Source organism: Panthera uncia, assembly GCF_023721935.1.
Source record: "Panthera uncia isolate 11264 chromosome D3 unlocalized genomic scaffold, Puncia_PCG_1.0 HiC_scaffold_8, whole genome shotgun sequence".
Taxonomy (NCBI): domain Eukaryota; kingdom Metazoa; phylum Chordata; class Mammalia; order Carnivora; family Felidae; genus Panthera; species Panthera uncia.
This window is the reverse complement of record NW_026057586.1, coordinates 8982751-9008913: the sequence shown is the minus strand read 5'-3', so window position 1 is coordinate 9008913 and position 26163 is coordinate 8982751. Positions and strand designations below refer to the sequence as shown.

The 26163-nt window shown below is 35.6% G+C and overlaps 1 protein-coding gene across 1 annotated transcript in view; it reads left to right on the top strand.

Annotated features, from left to right (window-relative positions):
* The window catches only part of CCDC102B (coiled-coil domain containing 102B), a 161497-nt gene that overhangs the window by 12648 nt on the left and 122686 nt on the right, over nucleotides 1–26163 (top strand). The window contains 3 exon segments of the mRNA XM_049619641.1: nucleotides 1622–1700; nucleotides 16770–16900; nucleotides 17100–17189. The gene's annotated coding sequence lies outside the window, so the exon portion shown is untranslated.

Here is a 26163-nt window from a genome sequence, read left to right as displayed (position 1 = left end):
TTAGATTCATATATAAGTATGATTTTTCAGCAGCTCTGCTTAAAAGAATCTTATTTCTTAAACTTGAATACGATTTTCACTAATAACACTATATTTTCTAGTATATAAAAATGCAAAGCATATTATTTATTGGCTATGATAAAGGGTGAAGATTTCAAAATATGTAAAAACTTTTTTTCACTTTAAAGATAGTTGTCAGAAATATCAGCATGTTTGATGTTGACTGGTATTAAGGTTATTTGAGTGGAAACTAAGATGGCATGACTGATTTTCACATTAGCACATGGTTAGTTTTGACTAAAGATTATCTTCTCCAAACATCCATTCCTTTCTTTGAACAATAAAAACAATAATAATACCACAATTATTCTAGGGAATACTATATCTACCAATTTAGGCATGAATTTTGCTTGTGATTGAAATTTTGCTTGTGTTTAAGGGAAAAACCATGTTTGCAAAAATGAGCACCTTCTTTAAATGGTACTTACTATTTGTTAAAGGACCAAGTAGAGTTGGCCATTAATGTTAGTTTGAAAATCTGATAAAAAAAGGGAACATTGAAACACAATACAATTTAAAATTAAGCAAGTATTCACTAACATCTTCCAGTAGGCAACATCGAAGTAATTGTTTTTATTAATGCTTAAATTGTTCCATTTTTTAATTCTAGTTCCTTTGAGTAGAAAATTGATGCATTATTCCTAGGCTCTTTCATTTAACAAAGTTAAGATGAATGTATATATTTATTGTGGTGACTGGCTCTTGATTTTGGCTCAGGTCATTATCTCAGACACCTGCTGTGCTGATCTAGAGCCTGCTTAGGATTCTCTCTCTCTCTCTCTCTCTCTCTCTCTCTCAAAATACGTAAGTAAATATGTGTATATATTTATGCATAAAACCATAAATAAATACACATAAACCATGTATAGTTTTATAAAATGCATAATTTTATATATATTCCTTTTTTTTTCATTTTTTTTAACATTTACTTATTTCTGAGAGACAGAGTGCAAGCTGGGGAGGAGCGGAGAAAGAGACACACACAGAATCCGAAGCAGTTCCAGGCTCTGAGCTGTCAGCACAGAGACTGACGTGGGGCTCAAACTCACGAACTGTGAGATCAATGACCTGAGCCGAAGTTGGAAGGCGAACAGACTTTTTATATGACTTTTATATGACTATATATTTAATTGTAGTCAGACGCTCAACTGAGCCACTTGGGGGCCCCTATCCTTTTTTTTTTAATACTATATTGTAGATATCACTTTATGGTCATGTATAGAAACATCTTCATTCTTTTTTATAACTGGACAGCATTTCATTGTGTTAATATGCTACTACTTGTTTGTATAAAATACAGAATGAATTCTCACTGATACTTTCATTAACAATGAGACTGAGGATTTCTACTAAACCACTTCTATCTCCATTCTGTGTCTCTTTTCACCCATGTTGCAAATCCTGGTTCTTGAAGATCTGAGAAATGTAACATTAGCATATCACAAATCACATAATTTCTCATTTGCTATATCTGCAATATGCACACAACAGTCTGAGAATAACAATACCAATACTTCCACCAAGAAGATGATTACTGAAAATAATTTAAATTTGTTTGCAGGGTTTTTTGGTCAAATTATCACAATTCAGATAACTTCAAATTATCAATCACTGTGTGGATGTACTAACTGGATATACAGGTAAGTTCATTTGTTTCCTTTTATTTTGGAGTTTTAGAGATTGTTTTTCAATTTATTTCTACATGGCCCCAAAGTTGAATATACTAAACAAGATATACTGAAAGGGTATCTTTAACTTCTGTCCTGTTCTCTCCACCCAATAACCCCGTTAGTTGTCACTTAAAATTTGATAGTTTGTCCATTTGTTTTTAATATGTCATATATAAAATGTATTGTATGTATAAGTATAGTTGACACCCGATGTCACATTAGTGTCAAGTGGACAACACAGTGATCTGAGAATTCTGTTTTTCTGTGCTCACACAAGTGTGGCTACTGTCTGTCACTGTACAATCTTGTAATACCATTGATAATATTCTCTATGGTGTACCTTTTATCCTTTTGTGTTTTTGTGAGTGTGTTTGTAATTTTTTTTTAAATATTCATTTATTTATTGGGAGAGCGCAAACAGGGGAGAAGAGGAGAGGGGGGTACAGAGGATCTGAGGTGGGCTCTACGCTGACAGGCTGACAGCACAGAGCCCAATGTGGGGTCAAACTCATGAACTGCGAGATCATGACCCGAGTCGAAGTCGAACACTCAACTGACTGAGCCACTCGGGGGCCCCTATCCCCCCCCTTTTTTTGATAGTATATTCTAGACATCATTTTATAGTCATGTATAGAAACATCTTCATTTTTTTTATAACTGGACATTATTTGTTGTGTTAATATGGTACTACTTATTCATCCATTCTAATATTGACAAATATTTGTGCTATGTCCAATCTATGTTTTTTAGCTATTCTTGGAATTTACAGTATTGTGTAGATGTCCTTTTCTATATTCACCAGCTTGTCTTTGGTATATATTTCTACAGGGGGTATTGCTGTTGCAAGAAAAGCTGAAAGGTATATTTAATTGTGCTAAATAGTGCCGATATTTTTATGATTTTTGAACATTTTTGTATTTTTCTTTAGAATTAGATCTAGATATGATCCATACATTGCATTTGGTTGAAATGAATTTAAGTGTCTTAATCTATAAATCCCTGTTCTTCCATCCTTGAAATTTATTTATTGATGTAACCACATGTAGAATTTCATTTTCCTTTCTGCATTTCTTATAAACTAAATGCTGTATTTAGAGGTTTCATTTGGTTTTGGCAATAAGTGTCCAAAAACTTCTGTACAGGAAGTGTTGGGTATTTCTATCAGGACACATACAATAAATGGATGCCCTCCTTATGTGATGTTGTGATGTTGGTAGCCACTGATGACTATTTCCTGGATTCATTATTAATTAGTGATATGGAGACTTATGATACTCTAACTCGATTGTAATATATCTAATTATTTCTTTCCCCCATCCTTTCTGTGTTCTCTTTCTGGAATTATGATTAGATGACATTTTTTATATCTCCATATAATCCTGCATATTCCATAACCTCTCTCTCACATTCTCCAAATCTTTTATTTCTGGAGTGCATTCTAGATTTTTCTTTTGTTTCTAATTTCAAGTTCACTAATTATCACTTCAGCTTGGTCTAACTGCTGGCTAACCACCTCAGCTTGGTCATCTGCTGGTTAGCCACTTCCAGGGAATTTTAAAATCTTTAATCACTTAGTTTTTATATTTAGAATATCTATTTGTTTATTTAAGAACTACTTGGGCAACTTTCATAATCTCTTGATTTTGCTTATACTTTTAAGATATTGGCACTCATTGAACTTACTTGTTTTTGGTCTGTCTCAATTCTAATACATGAAGTCTTTCTAGTTTTTATTGTGCTCTCTTTTTTCTTCCTGGTTTCACTTATTATGTCATGTGTACCCATATATTGTGCTGTGTGCATGTGTGTGTGTGTGTGTATGTGTGTATGTATGTGTATGTGCAGATCATTTGGGAGAGGACTTTATCTGTGAGAATTTGGGGGATCTTGAGGTCTTTCAACTCTGAACCATTTTAAAATAAATTTGCTGAGAACTTTAAGACTAAGGAGGTCATGGAAGTTGATCTCCAAACTCACACAGGTCCAGCTTGTACTTCTGTATTTTCAGGGAATATTTTTGCCTTTAACGTTCAGCACAAGCTTAAGACAGGCAGATGTTAATTGATCCTTTACATTCTACACAGCAGGCTAATTGATCATTTACTTTATGCTGAGGTCATAGCTATTTGAGTTCTAGTTTAATGTGCGAATCTATGCCATTGGGCTCTAGGCTTTCCCTTCTCCTGTGCCCTGAGGTGTCCTCCAAATGGAAGCTCAACATCACTGATTTTAGGAAAATACCCCCACAATGAGAGCTGACTTTAGCACACTTCTTCCTTGATTTCTTACTTCTACTTTACATTTGGCCTAATATTTCTTAGTTTCTTTACGAGTTCAGCAAAACATTGTTTCTGTTTTATACCAGCTATTTAAAATCTGATAATTAGTAGAGTTTTAAGAGGGTATTTAGATCACTACGCTGCCAGGAAGAGAAAACTATTTCATGATATATAGAATTTTAAAGTTAGTGTAAGTGATAAACTATCCAAACCAAAGGATTCAATGTCTTGTGCCTCAAATTAAGCAGATTTAAGAGTAACTCTAAGAGTTCCTTGCCTGGAAATAAAAACAAACAAACAAAAAATAAGAACGGTTTCCTAAACACATCACACACAGTTATTAGGATTGTTTGATTCTCAAGGAACAAAATAAACTTCAAGATTGGCAAGCATACTGCAATGAATTAAATAGAAATGTTTCTTTTATCTTTTAAAGGAAAATGCTAGTTACTAAGTTACATTTGCTGGCATGTTAGAGGTAGTAAATTAGAAACTCGAAGTGATAGGGCTTGTGTGAGGGTATTTATCAAACCTCTGGTCGAATAGTTTAACAAGCGAGGTAGCTCTTGTTGGCAAGGAAATTAGAGATATAACTCACGATATTTGCACCTACAATCTAACAGTAGAAAAACAACTTTATGATAGATTGATGTACTTGAGGATCTTGAGATAATCAACATTTTTCTCTCTCCATATGCTTACCTGTACTAGCATATTTCTTTTAATTAATGAGAAAAGTTACTGGGTCCAAAGTCAATATTTGCCAGCAAAGGAATTTTCGTGATCAATATGCCAAATAAAGCATCACTTGGTTTTATCTAAGTTTTGTCATTTCGTTTTCGTCAACGATTTACTCTTGATGAGCTCATACTGAATATCTACCAATTTGTATGGATCTGATTGCTGAGAATGCCTTCCTTTATCTCTAACAATCTTGTATTATAATCGAGTAGCTACCGCTGTTTGGTGTGAGATGGGACCATTTTAGTTTGCCATCTCACCAGATGTCATCAGATCAAAGATGAGCAGAATTTTGGCTATCATCAGACCGACTACCCCCCTTTTTTAAATAAGTAAAAAACACAAAAAAAGACCAAGTCCTAGTGATTCGTGAAACTTTTCCCAAAGTCACTCAATTGTTATGTTTATGTGAAAAAAACCTATCCAAATCTTTGATATATAACTGATTGAGTAAATCATAGTGGTTATTGGAAACCTGGCACTTATCAAGACAGTGTGCTGGGAACTGAGAATAAAAGGTGATTAAGGCATGGGAACCGCTCTGAAGGAATTCACAGAGTTGGAGGAGTATAACTATAAGGAAATAGTTATGCCTTCTGGTCAAAATAATTTCTAGTTATAGCTTTTAATGCATCTTTTCCATATCTATCACTGCAAAGATGAAAAAGAGAAAAACTCAAGAAAACAGAACAAAACAAAAACTGAAAAGACCTTGTGCCAGAATTTTGAAGAATTGTAGACAATTATAAGGCAGATAGGGTACGTATATGAAAAAAGTAATCTTCAGCATCATTATTCTAAACTTTGATGGTGTTTATTCTGAATAGTACAAAGATGCTTTCTGTGTTCCTTTTTAACAACATATACCAACCATCTAGAGAACTGGCCACTGACTCACAGGTGTGTTTCCATGAGGTTGACAGATGTTTCTAAATACTTTGCTCTTGTCCCCCAGTACCCTGGTAAATAAACAAAGAATGCAAATGCAAAAAATTTTCTCTGGCAGGAAATTTTTACACACACACATGGTTTTGCATCTTTATATAGGTGTGTGAGCTGGCAGTGTAGCAGGAAATTCTATGAAAAGTATAGCTCTCTTCTAAAAAGAATTACAAGGAAGTATGATGACAGGAAGCCCAGCAGTGCATTCTAGGAATTTCTTTTCACATACTGTGTGGGTGGATTGTATAATCCAATTTAAAAGTACAAAGAGAATAACTAGTTATTTACATTTAAAAATTTTATTTTATTTATTTATTTTTTTTAAATTTTTTTTTTAACATTTTTATTTATTTTGGAGAGACAGAGAGAGACAGCACAAGCGGGAGAGGGACAGAGAGCAAGAGGGAGACACAGAATCCGAAACAGGCTCCAGGCTCTGAGCTGTCAGCACAGAGCCTGACGCGGGGCTCGAACCCACGAACCATGAGATCGTGACCTGAGCTGAAGTCAGACGCTTAACCGACTGAGCCACCAGGCGCCCCCCAAAATTTTATTTTTTAAATGTGTATTTTTATACTACTTTAATAATCTACATCACATAGTGGTGTAAGAGTACATGAACGTGTTTTATAAATGAATACATGTCCTTATATTATGGGTTCATACTGGATATAAGTAGAGAAGCAGAAAATCATGCAATGAGGGAGGGGAAAAAAAGCAGCAAAAAAATATGGCTGACTATAGACATGAGTTATATTGGTAATTCTGTGGAGCTTATAAGGATTAAAGGGAGCTCTGATAACTTAGGCAAACTTGCTGCCTCTCACAAAGGCTGTTGTTTTGTTTGTTTTGCTATAAAACAGCTTTATTGAGATATGATTCACATGACTTACAGTTTACCCATTTAAAGTATATAATTCGGTGGCTTTAGTATATTCACAGAGCTGGGCAACCATCATCACAATCAACTTTAGAATATTTTTGTCACCTAAGGTGAAAGAAAACCAAGAAAGAAGCCTGCAGCCTTTAGCAGGCACTTCCCATTTCCCTTCAACCTCAACAGCACAAACAATAATCTACTTTCTTTCTATATTTTCCCATCCCCGACATTTCATATAAATGGAATCATAGAATATGTTGCCCTTTTCTGGCTTCTTTTACTTAGCATAATGATTTCAAGCTTCCTCAGTGTTATAACATGTATCAGTACTTTATTTATTTATTTATTTATTTATTTATTTATTTATTTATTTATTTATTTTTACTGCCAAATTATATTCCAGTGTGTAGATATACCACGTTTATCAGTCAATGGGCATTGGGTATTTTTCCCCCATGTTTTAGCTATTATAAATAATACTGCTACAAGCATTTGAGTACAAGTTTTTATGTGGATGTAAGATTTTATTTCATTTGCATCTATACCTAGGAGTGGGATCAATCACTGGGTCGTAGGGAAACTCTATGTTTAACATTTTGAGAAACTGCCCAACTGTTTTCCAAAGCACCTTCACCATTTTATATTTCTACCAGCAACAGGTGAAGATCTATTTCTTCCATATCTTTCACCAACACTTGTTATTATATGTCTCTTTTATTATAGCCATCCTAGTGGATGTAAAGTAATATCACATTGTGGCTTCAGTTTGCATTTCCTAATGACTAAGTTGCTGAGTATCTTTTCATCTGCTTTTTCATTAGCCATTTGTATATCTTTTTAGAAGACGTATATATTCAGGTCTTTTGCATATTTATAAGTTGGATTGTTTACCTTTTTGTTGTTGAGTTGTAAGAGTTCTTTATATATTCTTGGATGCTAGGCCATTATCACATATGTGATTTGCAAACATTTTCTCTCGTACTCTTCCTTTTCATCAGTTTTTTTTTTTATCCATGCAAAAGTTTTAAATTCTGATTAAGTTCAGTTTATCTATTTTTGTTGTTGTTGTTGTTGTTGCTTGTGTTTTTGGTGTCATGTTTATGAAACTACTGCCAAGATCTAAGGTAATGAAGATTTGTCCTTATGTTTACTTCTAAGAGTTTTATATTTTTAACTCTAAAATCTATTTATTTTTTAAAAAAAAATTAAGTTTATTTTTTTTTATTTTGAGAGAGAGAGAGTGCGATCTGGGTAGGGGGAAAGAGAGAGAGGGGAGAGAGAGAATCCCAAACAGGCTCTAGCCTATCAGTGCAGAGCCAGATGCAGGGCTCGAACCAACAAACTGTGAGGTTATCACCTGAGTAAAAATCAAGAGTTGGACACTCAACCGACTGAGCCACCCACATGCCCCTTAACTCTCAAATTTAGGTCTTTGATCCATTTTAAGTTATTTTAGTGTGTGTGTGTATGGTATGAAGTAAAGGCTCAACGCCATTTCTTTGCATGTGGATATCCAGTTGTCCCAGCATCACTGGTTAAACAGACTGTTCTTTCTCCATTAAATTGTCATAGTAATGTTGTTGAAAATCAGTTGGCCATAGATTTATAGGTTTACTATTGGACTCTCAGTTCTGTCCCATTGATTATATGTTTATCCTTATACCATGCTGTTTTGATAGCAGTGGCTTTGTAGTATATTTTAAAATTGGAAAATGTACATCCTCCAACTTGTTCTTATTTTCAAGATTATTGGGCTATTTGGGTACCTGCAATTACATATGAATTTTAAAATTCGATTTTCCATTTTCACCAGAAAAAAACTGTTGTGATTTTGATAGTGCCTGCATTGAATCAATAGAGTTTTGGGAAGTATTGCCATTTAATAATATTAAGTCTTCTAATTGTTGAGCATAGGATGTCTTTATTTATTTATATATTTGTCCTCTCCTTCAGCAATGTTTTGTGGTGTTCAGTGCACAGCACTTGCACCATCTTGTTTAAATTTATTCAAGTTATTTTATTCTTTTGGATGATATTATAATTGGAATTGTTATTTTAATATCCTTTCATATTGTTTGTTCCTTCTGTACAGAAATGCAACTGATCCTTGTGTTGATTTTATAATCTACAGTTTTGCAGAATTTGTTAAAGTGCTAATAGTTTTTATATGGAGTAGGATTTTCTACATGTAAGATCACCCCACCTGTGACTAGAGCTAGTTTGTATCCAATTTAGATGCCTTTAAATCTTTTTCTTGCCTGTTTACTCTGGCTGGGACTTCCAGCAAAATATTGCATAGAAGTGAAGTGAGAGTGAGCATCCTTTCTTATTGATACGTTAGAGAGTTAATAGAGAAAGCTTTCAGTGTGTGATTTGTTAGCTGTGGGTTTTTCATATGTACCCTTTCATGTTGTGGACATTCCTTTCTACTCCTAGTTTCCTGAGTGTTTCTATTAGAAGGTTGTTGGACTTTGCAAACTGCTTTTTCTTCATCTATTGATATGATAATATGTATTTTTGTCATCCCTTCTATTATAGTGTTATATTACATTGATTGATTTTCATATGTTGAAACACCTTTGCATTCCTGGACTATATCCCACTTTTTCATGGTATATAATCCTATCACTATGCTATTATATTCTACTTTCTAGAATTTTGTTGAGGATTTTTTCCATCCATATTTATAAAGGACATTGGTCTGTAGTTTTCTTGTGATGTCTTTGGTTTGGTAAGATAATGCTAGCCTCATTGAGTCAGTTAGGAAGTATTACCTCCTATTCTATTTTTGAAAGAGTTTGAGAAGGATTGATATTAATAACTTTACGTATGCATGTATGTATGTATGTATGTATGTATTTAAGATTTCACTAGTGAAGCTTTCTTCTAGTTCTGGGCTTTACATGTTAGGATTACTCATTTTTCTTTACTTGTTATAGGTCTAAGATTTTCTATTGATTTCTGAGTCAGTTTTGGTAGTTTCTACATTTCTATGAATCTGTCCATTTTGTCTAGATTATCTAACTTGTTGGCATACAGTTGTTCATAGTATTCTGTTATAATGTTTTTTTTAAAATTTCTGTAAAGTTGGTAGAAATGTTCCTATTTTCAATTCTATTCTATCAATACAATTTTTATCTTTACCCTTCTCATTATTCTTTCTATTCTATCAATACAATTCTTATATCTACCCTCCTCATTATTCTAACCAAAGGCTGCCAGTTTTGTTGATCTAATAAAGAAAACAAACTTTTGGTTTTATTGATGCTCTGTATTTTTTTTTTTTTTATTCTCTGTATTTATCTCTGCTCAAATCTTAGTTTCTTCTTCTAGTTTTAGGTTTAGTTTTTTTTTTTTTTCATCTAGTTTCTTAAGGAATATAATTAATTTATTGATTTGATTCACAAAGACCTCCTACTTTGTTTCAGAGGACTTTTTCCTGGTTAAGTTATCTATTTGGTTGCTCTAAACCTGTGCTTATCTTGCAGATTTCCAGTGGGTAGATTCTGGCAGTTTTAACACGTTTTCAGTTTCTTAGCTCCAGAGTTGCCAGTTCCACCATTTTTGCTGAGTGGTCTTAGGCTCAGAGACATTTTGCATTCATTTGGAAAGGACAGTTTTGTCATGGACCTATGTTAACTTTTCCATCTTCCATCATGTAAGGTCTAAAGGTTCTGACCACTGTCAGAACAATGGCGTAATGCTAATCACACTAGATGAGGAAGAAGTGACTGGTATGTTGATGACTTTGCTAAGATACATGCCCTACCAAGGTTGAAGGAAAAGCCCTACCAAATTAGTAGAATTTTAGGCATAAAGGAAAACACATTCAGATTACCATATCTTGTATCTCCCACCATTACAAAGGAAGCATAACTGATCTATTTTTCAGCTGTAGTACTTAGCTAGCAATGTTGTGAATGGTACATAACAAGATTACTTGTCTGCTCGTGGGGATTGTGCCTAATAGTCTTATTTGTGCTTATTTATATTTTCTGATCTCTTTCAAATAAACGTATATTATGTTTTAAATATTATTTTTCAACAAAATCCTTTTAAGAGAATTTTATAAGTTTCTCACAAAATTAATAAGAGTGAGTGGGCAGACAGAAAAATATTTTGACAAGTAATTTTTCATCACTGAAGTCAAGATTCTTTATCTGTAAAATAATGATTTGATTATATTAGTTGTTTTCCAAAGTGCTCCTTGGAGTCTGGGGAGTCTGTGGATGACCTCCAAGGGCTATTGTTGGAGGAAATTAGATGTGATGAGAGTTTCCAAGTGGGCAGGTTTCCAAGTCCTCCTCCAAGAATTAATGGGAAAAGTTCCACTTTTGACATACATGACTTCTGTGTAATATATATGTATCTTTTATTCTTAAAAGAAAGGACTCCATTACTTCAAAAACATTTGAAAGCTAATGTGAAAAATAATTGCTTCAGTTATTTCTGACTATATGCTGTCAAAATATCAAAATATAATTATTTTATTATTCTTCAAATTGCCTAGAGCATCATCTGAGCTTGGTCTGTGGAACGATTTGGGGAACAAATAGAAGACAAAAGCATTGGGTTATGAGTATTTTAAAAGTTTTAATAATAACATATACTGCTGAGCCCTTGTAGATTATTTTAGTTAAAGTGATAATATGTATTAGTTTCAAATTTTAAGATCTCAGAGATATCATAAGTAGGATAATTGTCATTGAGATATTTTTCAAGGTTTCTAGACATCAACAGATAAAGGAAATTGTAAATACAGAAGCTACCTTATTATAGTTGTCTAGTGTTTATTTCTATCATTATTCAGAAAGGTAGAGCCTGACTAGTTTGAGCCAATAATAATGCAATTTCTATTTGAAGAAAAAAGATGTAGTACCAATCTTATACTATCCTATAAAACACACAACTGTCATTGAAATCTTTAGGAAGGTCGTTTAATAATATTCATAGGCCTAACTTTAACATATGTTTATTTTCCTACCTCTAGGATTTAGATGAAATTATACTGTTTTTATTTGGATCATTACCAAAAATGTTTCCATTTTTATTGATTTAGGATATCTTAAAATTCATGAAAAAAATCAACATGTACATTTTTATGACCCTATAGTGTGGGAATATGCCAAAATAAGATTGTCTTTTAAAAATATATTTTTTTAAAATATAGGAACCTCAGTTCCTTTTTTTCCCCTTCTTTCCTGTAGTTTTTTAAAGTCAAAAGAAGTTATACCTGGGGTGCCTGGGTGGCCCAGTGGGTTAAATGTCTGACTTCAGCTAAGGTCATGATCTCGTGGTTCATGGGTTTGAGCCCTGTGTCGGGCTCTGTGTTGACAGCTTCAGATTCTGGAGCCTGCTTCAGATTCTGTGTCTCCCTCTCTCTCTGCCCCTCCTCCATTTGCACTCTTTCTCTGTCTCTCAAAAATAAGTAAACATTAAAAAAAATAAAACTTAAAAAAAATTATGCCTGGACAATTGTGTAATAGGAGATATATAATGAGAACATTAAGGCCTTTATTTAATTAGCTAATGGTAATACATATTTTTATTTAAATTAAATGGATGTTTTGTATGTCCTTTGCTTTCGCAAAATTTTAACTCTCTTGTTTCCAATAGTTGGACATAAAAGAGATTTGAATTCATCAATATCAATTAACCGGAATTAAATGAAATCCTGACTAATATTTACTCCTTTTAAGTGTTTAGAATGAAAAGAATATTATTTTTTTCATATTGTATAATGGAATCTATATTACTATTGTTATTACACCTGACATTTATTGAGTGCTTGCAAAACACCAAACTCTGGATTTTAAATGCAAAATAATTCTTATAACAATAAATTGGCCTATCTTTGCAGAGGAGGTTGGTGAAATGGGTACATTTGTTTACCCAGCAGACCCAGCCTTGAAAGGGCCCATGACAAGGGATTTGTGGGAGGATAAAACCTGTTTCCCGCTGTGGGTGGAGAGCAGTTGAGCAAACTAAATATCCACAATCTTTAAAAAATGTGTTTTATTTTTCAGTGGATTTCTTCGGTGGATTTCTTTTGTGGATTTCACTAGCAGTAGGGTCTCTTTTCTTTATTCTTCAGTGGCTTTTGTAGTCTGAATTTTCCTGGAACTTTGTTATACTTCTGTCCCTGTCCTGGGTGTCCATGCTAATAACCGTCCTCAGGGAAATTATCTCCTTTGCTTAATAATATTTCTTCAACAACATAGATGGACCTAGAAGATATGATGCTAAGTGAATTGAGTCTGTCCGAGAAAGACAAGTACCATATGATTTTACTCATATGTGGAATTTAAGAAACCAAAAAACAAACAAAGGCCAAAAAAAATGAGAGAAACAAACAAAAAACCCAGACTCTTAACTGTGGAGAACAGACAGATGGTTGCCAGAGGGAAGGGGGCGGGGATTGAGAGAAACAGATAAAGGGGATTAAGAGTAGACTTGCTGTGATGAGCCCTGAGAAATGCATAGAATTGCTGAATCATATGGCACACCTGAAACTAATATAACACTGCATATTAATTAAACTTAAAAAATACAATTAAAAAAAGGCATTTCTTCGTGCATTTTTTTCTGCGTTCCAAGCAGCTGCTATGTGTGGGAGAAGAAACCAGATCCCAATACCCCATGGTCAGTCAGGTAGTGCCATGATGATCCTAGTGATAAATAACCCCATCAGTTTGGGTTTGTGCTACCCTTGGATCCTCCCCGGACACTCTGGCGAGACTGACTTCTACCTGGAGGCAGCCTCCTTCTCTTTTGGGTGTTGTATTTTGTCATGTCCCCCACATCGGTTTCCCTGTCATCAGATCCAACATGCTTTTGATGTTTAGAAGTTTCCACAAATGTCTTGTGTAATGCAAGCACTCTTTCTTCATTTCAGCACTGTTACGGGTTTATTTTTACTTCAACAACGGCCACATTTTTGTCATGTTAGTGGGATATAGCGTGTGAGGAGAGGAAAACTTGTATTTGGAGTCCGTTCTGTTAAAGTCTGCTGATAGCATATATGAATTTTATGAAATGTCTCATCTGAGGCTTAAAAACGGATAGTCAAGACTAACCTTAATGTTTTGCTCTCTCTGGAAAATACATTTTATAACTATACTAATGGTGCTTTGATAATTGTGGTTATTTTCTACTGTCTCATAGGATTTTTTTTAATTCTTCAGCTGCTTTGGTTTACCTCAAATATACTCTGTTTTAAATATTTATTAAGAGATTTCAAGCCTGTTAATATTGTGATAATGCATGTTACAAAAAGATTAAAGGTTAATTGAATATAGTACTTTAAAAATTCATGCCTTATAATTATAATAGACCTGATGTTTTTATCAGAGTATGCTTTGCCATTTATAGAGATCCTTATAACATAAGAAAAATGATAATAATTTTCTACATATTTTTTTTTTATTTCCCCGACTTTCTTTCAGTGAAGTTAAGTGTATATTCTAACATAGGCACATGCTGGGGTTAAGAACAAACCCATATCTCTTTAAGACTTGATTCATTGTTTCTTTAAAATAGTAGATTATGCTATGAAGCATTACTGTTTTCATAGTTTTTTATTACATTTTTATCATAGCTAGGATATATTACCAAAAAAAGGAAACTCCTTACATATAAAGCAATATTTTTTTTTTCTTTCAGAGTGCAGGTATTTCTTTTTTACAAGAATTCTAAAGGACAGGTTAGCAAAAAGCAATGAATTTTGGAAATAGTGAAAGGAAACTCATGTGGAGAAAATGTATTCATAAATCTTAACAAGTTATAGTTTACTACTTAATATTTATTAATCTTAATCAGAACAATTATGCATTGAGGAGGGTTAGTTCTGTCTTGAATGAGATTTTTAGGAAGGTTGTCGAACAATTATAGTTTAAGGATTCAGAAATTAGATAGGTTTTCTAAATCAACTTAGTAAAATTAATTTTTCTCTATGTAGATTGCCTTTTCTTTGGTTGACAAGTTAAATTGTAACTTAATATAGTTCCTGAGTGGAAAAAAGTACTTTTCATCTATTGTAAATGTTCAATTGTGTTCTTTTGAGGAAAAAAAAAAGATTTTGGCCTTATAAATTTGGTTGTATCAAGGAGAAACATTTCTGTTTCTTTATATGTGGCGTTCCTGGAGCTGAGGTTACTAAGAAACGTTCATTGTAGTACTGTAAAACTGAATTAGAAATGGGTTTCCTACATTGGAAATGGGTTTTGTAACATTTTTGTTTTCATTTCTTATGCATTTGATACCCTAATGCAGAAAGACTGTATGAATGACTGTGTTTGACAGGTGTGAGTAGAGTGTGTGTGTGAGAGAGTCGGGGAGGGAGGGAGACATGGGGGACGGGTAATAATAAAGCTATTAAGTTTTAGTAAGATAAACCTTTGAGGTCATCTAGTCTAATTTCCTGACTATATGTATATGGGGAAAACAAGTCTTGGGTTGTGGGGTCCCTTTCCCCAAGGCCACAGCTGACAGATGGTCACCTTGTCACTACTCCATCACTCCAAACAATGGATCTCAAGTGATAGCAGTTTGCCCCTCAGGGTATGTGTAGCAATGTCTGGAAATGTTTTTGGTTGTCACGACTTGGGTGTGCTACTGGTAACTAGTGGGTAGAGGCCAGGGATGCTGCAAAACAACTTATAGTACACAAAACATCCTCACATCACAGGGTTATTTGGTCCAAATGTCAACAGTGCTGAGTCTGAGAAATCCTTCCAAAGCGTGAAGTACATCACACGCCATTATTAGCCAAGGAAAGAATCATTTACTTCTGCTATGAGCTTGGTCAAAATCCAATGAGTAAATTTTTAATTTCTCATAGCTAGGTATTTCCAAGGAAAATTCCTGAAACATTCAGTCACAAAGATAAATTCATTATAGTTTCACCAAATCTCACAAAGACGAATGTTTCATATGCTTATTATAAGCCTAAGTAATACCTCTAGTTGTATTTGTCAGAGGCTGAGTGTTGGTACCAGAACAAGATCACAAGCGCAAAGTGACTACTTAGAGGGGTAGCAGAATAAGTCCTGTCATCAGACTGGGCCATGCCAACATTTGCTTAGTGTTCCCATTTAGAATATCAAAATTTGCTTCAAAACTATTTTCTAGGCATTGGAATTGGGCCAACATAACCACTTTTTAAAATAATTCACAACTAATGATAGCTTTAGATTATTTAGTATTAGCTACTCCTTTAGCGCTTTGTTTCCATTGCCTCCTTACCCTTAGGATCCACCGTCCATGACCCACTGTTTTACAGTGACGGAACTGAGGCTCAGAGACAGAGCTCCCTGAGCACACCCAACCAACGCTCAAACCCAAGTCTGTGATTAGGATCTCTTCTTTTTGAAGTTATATTAAGTAGAGATCAGATTTATTTTTCTTACAGTTTTTTTCTTAACCTTTCCCTTAACTGACAAAATACAAATAAAGCTGGCTTTGTGTTACTACTCCGACATTGTCATAGAAAATAGACGATGTGTTTGTAAAGAAATTCTGGACATTGTGAGGCAATAATTCCTCCTTCTAAAAAGTGAGAGGGAAGAAAATATTTTCTGTAATGCTGCAATAAGACTCGTATATGGACACGAGGATTTAAGTGGCTCATGTGTGTGAGTAGGTGCAAGGTAGTGTAATAAAAGGTGGTGGCTAACCCCCCTGGTCTGTCTTGATGAAGGAAAGACATATTTGTAAGAATCATAATGGGCTCTGATTTCGTGCATATGTGTTTCTAATCTATCGTTTCAAACCACTTAGTGCATTTCAATAAGAGCCAAACTGCCTTCCTTGCAAGACACTTCCAGTTAGGGAGACAGTTATGATGCTTTTGAGTAATTCTACAAATATTGGTAAAGCCATTAAAATTGGAGCAATTAAGATTTAGCAGTACAACTGAATTCAAGTGGTGACTCAGGTCCACAAAAAATCTTTCCCGTTCGTCTTACTTTGCCAGTGTTTCTCTATCGCACTTTGTCAGTGAAAGGCACGTATGTGTGATGTTGCCATTATTGATTCTTCCGATGTATAAAAGTAGGAAAAAACCCCAACAGTATGAAGAATTTAAAAATCACTGTATACTTATTGTTTTAAAGGTGTATCTTTCTGATTTATTTTCTCGGTAAGTTATCCAATTCTGAGTTACTCTCATTATTTTTGTTTCTTTCATTGCTTTCACAGAACATCCATTCATCCATTATTTATGCATTTGTACCTTCATCACTTATCCATATATTTGCGTATCTGCTAGAAACTCAAAGACAAGTACAATATTGTGTCCTTAAAAGATTTACAGTTCCCTGAGGAAACAGGTAATTAAGTGCATGAATATCACCTTTGACTGTAGCATTCACTTTCTGTGGGAATCAGGAGATGCCTTGCAGAGATTGTGAGAAATAGCTGTGAAATTAGGTAAAGGTTTTGATGGGGCTTTCCAACCTTACGGCTTCTTCTGAACTCCCCAGTTAGCTGATAGGGATCTGATTAATATGTTCCCCGTTGTTTTTCCAGTTAGATAGTGTTATAACTGTCCCTGGGCCTGGAGCTCCCGATCTAATCAATAAGGCCACCGGAGCAGACCGAAGACAGTGGTTTAACCAGGTGAGTTCTTTTCTCTCCATCACCAAATGCCTGCACAAGTCCGGTCATGGTCCTGGCTGCTTCTGCCATTTTCAATGTGGCTTTCATCTGAATTATGACCTCATGACCTCACGATCAAGTCATGCTTCTCCATCTCCAGCTTCCTATCCTTGTTCAAGTAAGGATAAAGAGAGAAGTGAAATGGAAAGGTATCCATGTAAGGAAGACAAAACTTTTCAAAAATGCTTATCAGGTTTCCACTTATGTTTTATTGCCCAAACTACCACATAGCTAAGTGTGTCTGTAATGGGAGTCTTGGTGACATAAGCTTTTTTTTTTTTTTTTTTTTTTTTTTTTTTTCCCAACTGTAGGGAGGAATCAGAAATAATACTAGGTAGGTAAGTAGCAGACTTCTTAGGGACAACCTAATATATAGAATAAAATTGGAATGCACACATATAAAAAAAATCAGCTTTCACTGATGTGTGTCGAGTGCCTTAAGATACTGAGAACTTGGGGCTCCTGGGTGGCTCAGTTGGTTGAGCTTCCGACTCTTGGTTTCAGCTCAGGTCATGATTCCAGAGTCGTGGGATCGGGCCCCTCGTCAGGCTCTGTGCCGAGCGTGGAGACAGCTCAAGATTCTCTCCTCCCTCTGTCCCTCTCTGCTGCTCACATGTGCTCTCTCTAAAAGGTATTGTAAACTTGCCAAGAAATGAAAACTCTAAGGCTGAATTTTCTCCTTCTTTTCTTATACTCCCCTTGGTTGTTATGGAATATTGAGCATTAAGATAATGCAGATGTTTGTGCACCCATGTGTGTTTGAGTATGTGAGCCATGGTGGCGATGTACTATTTGAACTAAGATAGAGACACTGGATAACTTTGTTTCCATGATGCTGGTAGGTCCTATCAGTCAACAAAGCATTTGTGAGCCAGACTTGGCAATAAGCACAAAGCAGGATCCCATTCCACTTTATCTCAAGAGAAGTGAGGTTGTGTTGGAAAATGAGAAGAAACCCTACAGATATAGTCAGATTTTACTGGTCAGTGATTTATCAGCTTGAAAGTAAAAGCTCATGTGGTAAAACAAAAGTCTGATTGGTGTGGATTCAAAAGAGATGAAAGGAGATGAAACGAAGACAGAGAAATGGACAATTCTTTCAGGTTTTAGTATAAAATAAGTTATGATGTGTGAAGGGTGGAGTGGTATAAAGACTAGGGAATAAGAGAAAGGTTTCTAGCTTGACAGACTGCACGGATGGCAACATCGTTATTTTAGATCAAGAATAAAAGATACAACAGGAGAGGTTTTGGAAGAAATATAAGGGATTTGCTGTTTGGAAATTATGGATTTAAGTGGCTCCTAGTGCCTATTCTCATTAGACTATTAGACATGCAGATCTGAAGCTTGATATTCTATTATGGGCTGGCCATATGTGTTTGGGAATTAAATGTATATTAGTTTATTTGCTAGGGCTGTCATAACAATTTACCACAAACTTGGTGGCTTAAAACAATAGATATTTGTTATCTCACAGTTCTGGATTATAAATGTCCAAAACCAAGGTGTCAGCAAAGCCATATTCTCGCTAAAGGCTCTAGGGGAGGGTCCTTCCTTGCCTCTTTCTAGATTCTGGTGGTTGCCAACAATCGTTGGCTTACAGATGCATCATTTCTATCTTTGCCAATGCATTCACATGGAATTTGCCCCTGGGTGTCTGTTTCTAAATTTCTCTCTCTTTAGAAGGACACCAGTCATTGGACTAGGGCTCACCCTAATCCATTCGACCTCATTTTAGTTTGATTACCTCTGCAAAGACCCCATTTCCAAATAAGGTCACATTCACAGGGTCCAAGGGAGAGGACTTCCACACATCTTGTCAGAAGACACAATTTAACACACAATGATGTATGAGTGGCAAAAGTGGCCACAGAAACAAATGTGATCACCCAGACAGAGGGCTCGGAGTGAGAATAGGACCAGTGATAGTCCCTTGGAAGCACTCCACCTTGAAAACTAATAAAGGAGGGTATGGGGATATGGTACAGTCAGCAGGACAGAACAAGTAATCCAGAAAAAACTGCATTCTGACAAATATATTGTAAAGAAGAGATTTGATAAGAGGGTCAAAAATCTTTAGAGATTTCAGGTAGCACGAGCAGTAGGAATAGGCCATTGTAACTCTTGCTAAATATGGAGAGGGGCAAATTTTGAGACAGGCAAATAATTTAGGATACTGCAGCAATCCAGGCAGATCCTGATGGCTGCCTGAACCAGGATTTGGTAGTGGGAAGAGAGAGGACTGAGCATATTACTGAAGTAAAGTCAGAGCAAACTGGTCCTGGATTGGGTGTAGACTAGGAGTCAGAGATTACTTCCAGGGTTTTTCTTTAGCAAACCAGAAGACTGGGTTGCCGTTACTGAGATAAACAATGCAGTGAGCCCATGGAGAGAAGATGATTTCAGTTTTAAATATGTTGATGACATATCTGTCACATTTTCTAGTGGCAGGGTCTAGAGTGCTGGTGCATGTAAGTGTCGGAGACTCAAAAGAGAATTGAATCCAAAAACGAAGATACTTGAAAGTCATTTGAAAGGAAAGATAATAGCTCAAATCAAGAGAATGGATGACATTATCCAGAGAGGTAATAGACTTACATGGGAAAATATCTGATGTACACAGAGCGATGGGAAGGAAAAGAAGCACCACCGAAGAGACTGGGGAGAGCCAGCGAGAAAGGTCAAGAGGAAGAGGAGAGTATTGTGCTAGGATAGAGAAGAGCGTCTCCATGTTGGCAGGGGTGTGAACAGCAGTGTCAAAGGCTGTGGAGATGACAGGTACAATGAGTGCTAAGAGGAGTCTAGAAACTTAAAAAAACCCAAATATGCATGTATGTGAGTGCAAATGTGTGTGTTTTCAGAGAGTCACTTTGGTGCATTAAAGGGAGTAAATAGCAGATGAAATGGGGTTTTTGGAAAGAAGTTTTTCAACTACCTGACCATGAAATGGAGGGGAATGGTAGCTACAAATGAAAATGAATTGACTTATGGACGTAAGCGAAATGGGCTGAAGCCTTGACAGTGTTTAAAATCTCCTGGGGGGATTCCAGACACAAGGAGAGCTCAGAGGAAGAGGAGAGAGAAAGGTGATTGAGCACATCTCCGGAAAAGACCGGGGAAAGGAAACCTGAGCTCAGAGGATTAGTTCCTTTTCTACAGGAGAATGTCACCTCTCTGTTGCATTGGGATGTAAGGGGGAAGGATGCTGTTAAGTGGAAATGGATGGCAAACATATTATTCAGCTAAGAATGGTCATCCACACTAAGGAGGGAGAAAGACTAAAGGATCTGAAGACATTAACTCTTCGTTCAAGTGCTGTTTCTGTGCTATTTATGAGGAATGTGCTCATTGTCTTTCTTGTGCCCTTGCCTCTTTCTTTGGGCATTTAGTGCTCGTAGTGTCAACCAGAGAAACTCTGGTCTGCCACCACCCCTTCCTCAGAGTGCTTCCTGACAGCTGGGTCGTGTCCCTGGAAAATCATTCCTTCCCTCCCTGCCCCCAGGCAGCCAGAGGGCTCTCCCTAGGGGGCTCTGGAGATGCAGCTCACAAGTCTCGCCACATGACTGAAATCCACGGTTTTGACATACGGTTTTTGTATCATGATTTACTGACTTGAATATTCTATTAAATAGTCTTTCTTTTTTTTAGCAACCTAATAAAAATCTTCCTGGACCAATGATATTTTCTATTGTTCCTGTGATCTGTAGTATAATCTCTCTTTAAATCTTATGGATAGATACTTCGTTTCTTTCTTCTTGGCCATCTTGGTTTTTTCTATTAGTATTACAAGTTATACCCATTGCTGTTAAACACTTGTGGATGAAGGAGTGGGTATTTTCTTCCTTTTTCACTCACAGTACGTGGTTTCAAATGGGTTGGATGGAAGGCTTTGGGTAACCATACTTAGTTAGGGAACATTAAAGTGATTTCATTTTGGTTCGCTTACTTGTGATCCAAAGAGGGTGTTGTATTGGTTTTGATAAAACTTCACAACCAATGGGAATCTTTTTTGAGTTAGTGCGGAGTGGCCTTAATGCTGGAAATAATCCTGTTGGCCAGGACCCCAGAGCTATACAGATGAGAAAAGGATGCAGGAAATTCTGTTGTTTACACATGTGTCTGTAACACTGAGCCGCTGAAGCAGCCCAGCAAGCCCAGAGGGTAAGATGCCTAATAACCTTGTGGTTTTCTATTTAATTATGACATTTTCCTGCTGGAGCAGAGCATGTGGTATTCTCGGAGCAAAGAAAGACAGTTGCTTATAAGATGCAGAACAAAACTACTGTAGGTCTGGGAAACAGAGGGATTAGGAGTTTCTTCTTAAAGTGGACTTGGTTCCTTCCCTCTTTCTTCCATTTTCCACTGTTGGTATTATTTATCCTGACAGCTTGCCATACTTTTCCTGTTTTCAAAAAATAATATACTAAGCAAAACTCAGGTAAGAATTTCAACTCTAAATTTAGAAAGTTATAGATTATGTTGATATTAAAACTTTATTTTGTAGTTCAAATGAATATGATGAGTTAGTCAATGTGCTGGAAGTAACCTATATTCTTAGAGTTTTAGAACAATGTAAAACTGTTATGCAAACCCTCATAATTCTGCCTCATGCATTCAGGGTTATTTTCATTTTGATGGACAGTCCTCATACTGAATTCCCGCTATTGTTAACAGAAAAGTATACTTCAAAGTTACCTGGGTTGTATGGAAGAGATATGGCATAGAATCAAACAATAAACTCCTGTACATAATAGAGAAGAAATGGATCTTTAACTATATGGAAAGCAATTGTAGAATTGAGGAGGGGAAAATGATCTTTGGAAACCATTTGGAAATGTTTGCTTATGTTTCCCACAAACATAAATTGTAAAATGAACGCTAAGTGGAGAAGTCTATTAAATAGAAATATAAGGAAGATATTCTTTTAAAAATGTAATTAGAAACCTGTAACATATGCTGTTGAAATATATAGTGATATTTCTTGATATTCTCATTTACATCAATACTAGCTTTCTGTTTTCTGATCAGGTGAATACACTTTTGCTAATATTTTTGTGGAGTAGGATACTGTTACAACTTTTGATTAAATGCCTTGTTTTTTAATCATTTCATTGTTGACTATCCTTGCATATACATTAAATATTCCTGAATTATGACTTTTGTCCACATTTTTACATAGGCATTAGATTAAGAAGGGATCTTAAAAAGCTAGTGATATAGTATCTGTATAGCTTTTCTGTGATTTTTCATTATTGATTTTAGATATCAATAAATCTATCTGCATGATATTTAGAAAAATGCTTTATGTGAATTGCTTTTTTTCCCAAAACTTTAAGAAATAGTTTTCTTATAACATAATAGATTGTATAATGGTCCCCCTTTTACATTCTTCATGTTTTTATTGGATTCAGTAATTGCTTGATCACTGGGATATAGTTGCCTAGTGCTTTGCAATGGCTGTGGCCTTGAAATTTATGAAGGTTTCCTCTAATCATTAGAGCCACAAATATAATGGTGGTGATTCTTTAAAATTAAAAAATGATATAAGAACAGTTTCTATGTGAAGAAGTACTGTTTCTTCCGGGCTGATACCGCAAGGTTAATTGAATTTTTCTATAATGGCAAAACCTTCAAACATCCTCTTTTTAGCAAGATTTTAGAGAAACCTTGAGAGAAAAGTCCAGCTCCCTGAGCTGAGTCTTGAAACATCCATGGAACTTAGATAAGTGCTGAAAAACAAAAAGATCATCCTACTTTGTAGTAATAGTTGGGGCAAAGAGTTTTGAGCATAAATTAATATGAAGCAGGGAAGGTTAGGGATGAGCTTCATCAGAGAAGAAATAAAACGGACCTTTGTGAGTAGCAGATATTGTGCTGAATAGATAGAACAGGACAAAGTTACGAAGCACAAAGCGCTGTATACTCTGAATACACAGAGTAATTTTGCCCCTGTATATTATGCAGTGGGGACAACTGCAAGTTTCTGAAGAGATGAGAGTATTTATTCGTCTTTGCTTTGTCATTGTTGTCGTCATCCTCCTCCTCCTCGCCCTCCTCCTACCAGCAAAGAATAATGTTTCCTTGTAAGATGATTTACATACATACCTATGATCCTGACAGTTGTGTAATAGAATGAACTTCACTTTACGGAGTACCTTCATTTTATACGTGAAGAAATTTGATGTTCAGAAATGTTAAACGATTTCTTCAAAGCCACAGATATAGTAAGTTTTGGAGCTAGGATTCCCAATAATGTCTTTCTGGCTCCAGAGCTATTTCCACTCTGCTCCACTGGTATTTTAGGAATGTGAATCTGGCCGGAGTTAAGCAGAGTGGGTTAGGATGGCTCTGGGGTAATAGAGTGCAGGGATGAGGCGGCAAGACAGCATCCGTAAATCCAAGCTAATCGCAATTTTCTCAGGTGGTCGGCTCTCGCCTTTGGGAACAGACAGAATAAATTGATACTGAAAATAAGCAGTTTTTATATTTAAATTGGCTGTTCTCATATTCAACTCTTAGGTTTTCCTCTCATTTCCTTGGTGTCATGTTCAAAGAAGATGTCTTTTGACTTCTCAGAGGAAATTTAAGCATTGATTTTCATCAACTATCACGTATTCATAAATGAAATGCATGAGGTTACTGGAAATGATATGGGGAACACATTGGCCTTCTTTTGTTTCTTTTTGATGTGTGATATGATTGAATGCTTAGTGACCACACCTTCTTAAAATTATGGGAAGACTCAACTATTATCAAAGAAAAGTATCATGTAAGTTTTTTTTTTTTTTTTTCCAATATGTGAAGAGCATCTATCTGTTGCTGGCAGTGTGGAGTACTGTACATTTGTAGTAAAGATAATAAACCCTGTTTAACATTTTTCCTCATATGTCTAAACCTTAAACATACTTTACTTTTTCTTTAAATAAAATATTTTATATATACATATATAATATATACATATATAATATAATGGTGTCTATGCTATCATTTTACAAATGTATTATCTGCTGTTTTACAAGTTTATTGTTATTTAAGTGGGCTTTATTGGAGTAATGCCTTTTAGCCATATGCCCAAACAGATGAAGATAGTTGAAATGTAAAAGTTCGTTCCTTTAAATTTATCATTACTAAAACAATAAGTACATTTGTCAGTTCAGATACTTTCACCACTGACCTTATGACATTTCATTTTAATTAAACAGGTCTAGGCTGTATTCCAAGATTATCTTTTATAGAGGGTCTTTTGCATACCAAATGCCTGGAGCTCAACGTTTGGTCCCCAGTGCCCTGATCAACTCTAGATGCACAGTTGTTACCAAGTGTTGTAAAAAGGAAAACTGGGTATCTTCATTATTTTAACAAGTTTGTTTGTTTATTTATTTATTTATTTATTTATTTATTTTCAGAGAGAGAGAGAGAGAATGTGTTTAAATATGAGCAGGGGAAGGGTAGAGAGAGATAAAAAAGAAAAAAATCTGAAGGGTTCCCAGCTGTCAGCACAGAGTCAGACGCAGGGCTCTAACCCACGAACCACAAGATCATGAGCTGAGCCAAGATCAATCATGACCTGAGCTGAAAGCAAGAGTTGGACATGCCTTCAGCCCCAGAAAACTGAGTATCTCACTGGCGGAAAGCAGCCTATCAAAGAGAAGATGAGTTGTGCTCAGTGTCATTCTATTAAAGTCATAGCTTTACAGAGGATTACTAATATTTTCATATATGTAAATATCTGGGTGATTTATATTTGATGATATTTGCCAAGAGTTGCTATGTAGAAAAGATACAAAGCTATTTGATGTTAAACAACTGGTAGAAGCATTTTTTTTTTTGGTAGCTGAAGACAGAAGTACCCTTTGAGTAAAAAACATATTCATTGCAGACCCCCAGAGCAGAACGAGGAGCAGTACTGGGTGGGGTAGGAGGGGAACCATGGGACAGAAGTCTTTCAGAAACCAAGTAAATGAGTCATTCCGGAAAGATGAAATGGCCAGTTAACTAAAATACGACTGATTGGTCAAAGAAAACAGGAGTTGGGCGCCTGGGTGGCTCATTTGGTTGAGTGATAGACTCTTGATTTCAGCTCAGGTCATGATCTCACGGTTCATGAGTTCAAGCCCTGCTTTGGGTTCACTGCTGTCAGCGCAGAGCCTGCTTCAGATCCTCTGTCTCCCTGTCTCTCTACCCCTCCCCTGCTCACTCTCTCAAAAATAAATAAATATTAAAAATAAAGACTAAAAAAAAAGAAAACAGGAGTTAGCTATTAATTAGATTTAGCAATTTAGAAGTCATTGATTTCTGTTTTGGTAGAGATCTAGGCTTAAAACAGAGTGAGTTCAAGAAAGAAAGAGAGGAGTGAAAATATCTTCTAAAGCTTTTTACTGTAAAAAATGTCAGAGAAATGTGATGGCCCCTGCATGGGGATCAAGATGATTTTTGTTTTTCAGGTCAAAGATATTATAGTACGCCCATTTGCTGATGAGAATGATTTAGGAAGGAAATTTAATTTGATTAAGTAGGAGAAGACATATTTGCAGGAGCTAAGTCTAAGTCAGTTAGAGGGGATTTACATGGAACATACAAATGGGAAGTTTGGCCATATGGGTATGGACGAGCCCGCCCTACAAGGAGGCTGAAGTAAGGGTATCCATCCGCAAGACTGGTAGGTGTGGCAGAACTAGAGTATGGCAGTTGTCTTTTGATCACTTTTCTTTTGTCAGTGAAATAAAAAAAAAAGTTCATCAAGAAAGATGGAAGAGTAACAGAAGAAATGGGAAGTTTGGAGACAGAAAATGTGTGGAGTTGTTCAGGAGAACGGGCAAGTGAATTGATAAGGGAAATGTAGTACAGTTGGTGTGGCCGTGCTAGAGGCTTGTTTGATATTCAGAGTGAAGAATTTGAATTGAGACCCCATAGTGAAGGATGTTTTCTCTAAGTA